This window comes from Phaethon lepturus, unplaced genomic scaffold (genome assembly GCF_000687285.1).
Source record: "Phaethon lepturus isolate BGI_N335 unplaced genomic scaffold, ASM68728v1 scaffold11784, whole genome shotgun sequence".
In the NCBI taxonomy this organism is placed as follows: domain Eukaryota; kingdom Metazoa; phylum Chordata; class Aves; order Phaethontiformes; family Phaethontidae; genus Phaethon; species Phaethon lepturus.
The window spans coordinates 91,555-94,713 of NW_010535505.1; positions in this window are offsets into that span (position 1 = coordinate 91,555).

The following is a 3,159-nucleotide window of genomic DNA, read 5'->3' on the forward strand; positions in this document are numbered from 1 at the left end:
GATGCGCTGGCACACAAGCACTTAGGAGAGTTGTAAGAAACTTGTGCAGGGATAACCCAGCAGCCTGGCACAGCAGCAGTACCCTGAATACAAACAGCCATGAGCAAAAGTAGTAAGTAGAGCGGAAGGGAGAGCAGAGACAGGAGGAGGAGATAGCGTGGACTTTGCAGGAGGAATCAGAGGAGCCCAGTGATGCCCCTCAGTGCACGGCAAGCTGTCCAGCAGGAAGAAAGCAAGAGGCTGATAAAATCCTTGGGCAAATGATCTGCAATCAGTCCTTTTTCCTTGATATTACAACGAGCATGAATTATCTACCACTAACTTTGGTCCTGAAATGGGCCAGGAATCCCTGGTCCTGAGAGAGCTTTATGGCCTGGACAAGTGTGTGTGTCTTCACCACAGCAGCTTTGCCCACTGATGGGATAGGAGATACTCCTAGGAAGAACACCAGAACAAACTCTTCGCCTTAGCTGGGCTAGCCAGAACATGTGTCTAACATCCTGCCTGAGGTGTTGACTGGCAGTTTCATTTAGGTGTTAAGCAACAAAAGGAACACTGCAATGCCTTCCTTGCCATATAGCACATTTAAACCACTTCTGCTCAGCCTAACCCCTGACTGGCTGTTAGCCACAACACCAAGGAAAGGTCCAGCCATCGAAGCTGCAGAAGAAGAGAGAATCCCCATACTGTCATGAAAGATGACTAACTGTTAGGCTATTGGGACAGATATTAATTACAAATACAGCTTTCTGCCATGCAGGCATTCCAGTAATCATATGATCAACAAGTTCAACTGCCTCTTTCCATCAAATTGATGGAATAAGAAGCAGGCACTCCTCTGGGCTAGTATGAATCACCAAAATGCAGCCACCCCTAGGGTGGATGCAACTGTGTAGAGTGACAGCACCTAATATATTAAGGCAGAAATTAGTGTGGCTGTACCCAGCCAAAACAGAAGACAAAAGTGAAACAAGGCAGAGAGTACCAAAATTCCTTCCTGCCACAACTTTCCTAAAATCAGAGGGGAGAAACCAGAAGCAGATCTCTTGTTATTAACCCTGCAGCTGACCCTGATGCACAGTGACCCTCATTAGCAACTCCAAGGGCTATAGACACCTCAGACACCCCATCTTGAAAACACCCCTGCTAACTGACCATTTGCACCTTCCTCACTGGCATAAATGTGGTAGGGGTTGAGGACATTGTAAGGATGGAGCAAAGCACTAGGAAGATGAAGAGCCTATTGGACTTTGCAGGAGGCATAGCTCCACACACTGTGACTTGTAGCACGTCCTCCATCACATCTCCCTCCCACACCACAGAAAACAAAAGCGTTGTGGGAGAAGAGATGTCTGGCTCGCCACTGGCTTGGCTTGGACTCCCTTCACTGCCTTCCTCCTTACCTCCAGGATGTAGGAGTTAACCGTATGCTGACTTCAGTATGCCAAGAGGCACAAAAGCTGCTGTTGAACATGAAACACCTCCCCTCTTCCTTCTCCCCTTCACTGTCTTTTATGGAAGCCTGTGTATACAGGTACTCAGTAGATGGTTAGGTTGTAAATCTAGCTCTAAGACAGTAAATTCAGGTTTCTAAAAACACACATTCATTGTCAGCGAGTACAGGAACGCCGGGTTTTGCAGACAGCAAGGCTATTAAATGCTGCGGTCAGAATAGCTTTATTTGACTGCATCAGCTTTTGTAGATACAAGTGAAATGGAATTTAGTACTGCTTGGGATTGCCACCAGCACTGCCTAGCCTGGGAGCACAGGCAACGGCCAGGGCCTTCCAGGACACTCTTGCCTGCTCACGTGGAGACCACATAGCACATAGTCACCAAACCAATAACACAACATCAACAAGGCAAAAACAGGCCCTAGGTCCATGAGCGAGACCAAGAGTTATAGTGCTTTTTGTCTATATGTAGCTTGAGAGACACTATTACTCCAAGTTGAAGCTCTCAAAGGAGGGTCAGGAAACAGAAAGGTCCAGCTGTTGCATAAATGCAGAAAAGCCTAGAAGCAGAAGGTGGCCATGAGCCAGGCTGTGCAACAACCTCACCAACAGAGTGGCCTGGAGCCCACACCACACATAGCACCTCTGTGACCCACAGCACCTGAGCCAGGCAGACAAAAACGGGTCCTGTTGACAGATCATCAGGCAAAAGCAAGGTAACAAACCAGGTCTGAGGTCAATCCAGGAAATCCAAATAATCCTCAGTTCAAGAAAGGGCTGGGAGGAGGTACACCAGAGCTCAGGAAAGGACTGAAGCCCAGGCCTTAAACAGTGCTCCAGAACTGATAGGCAGAGGGGGTGGATGGAGGTCCCAGGTGAGGGTGGTCAGGGTAGTTAAAGCCTATTAGTGCACTCACTGCCCCAACAGGGAAATGCTGTGTTCTAGCGGCTGACTCTGCTGCCCCTTTGTGTGAGGAAGACTCTTCTGAAGGGAACAGGGCTGCTTGAGGTTGTTCCTTCCTTCCAGAGCTGCTATCAAGCTGAAGAAGATGAGGAAGCTGCAAGAGATGGCAGTCACTGAAGGAGGAAGGGAAGATGACAGAAGGGAAGAAAATGGAAACTAAGAGAAAGAGAAGGCAGAGAGAGGCAGGAAATCCTTCCTGGTTACAGGAAACAGAGTCCCCCATGCCAGTCGCTTCCTCCAAGCCCTGCTGAGATCACTAGCCAGTACTGCCATGACTTGAAAGCATCTTTCTTCTTTGGTGCAGACAAGACAGGCAGCTGCCTGGAGCCCACACCACACACAGCACCTCTGACCCCATTTCCTGCTTCAGTGGCAGGGTTAAGAGAAGTCACAACTTTCAGCAGGCAGCACAGTGGGAGGATCTATCTTGGGACCACAGAGGCAACATCTCCTCTGCTGAGAATCCCCGGCAGAGATTTTGATGCAGGACATTTAGAAGGATGCTGAGCAGAGGTTCTGTTACAATGACCAGCTCTTGCTGCAGATAGTTGAAGTTAGTTTATTCCTAACAACTTCCAGGGTACCTTGAAGGAGATTTTCTTGTTTCAGACAGCTTACTTGACTAAACTAGAAAAAAACTGGCCCTTTTTTTCCCCTGGAGCATTCAAAACAAAGCCAACTTCCCCATGTCCCAAAAGACCAGCACTTTACTTGCTGATGCACACGCTTAGAGTGCATTTG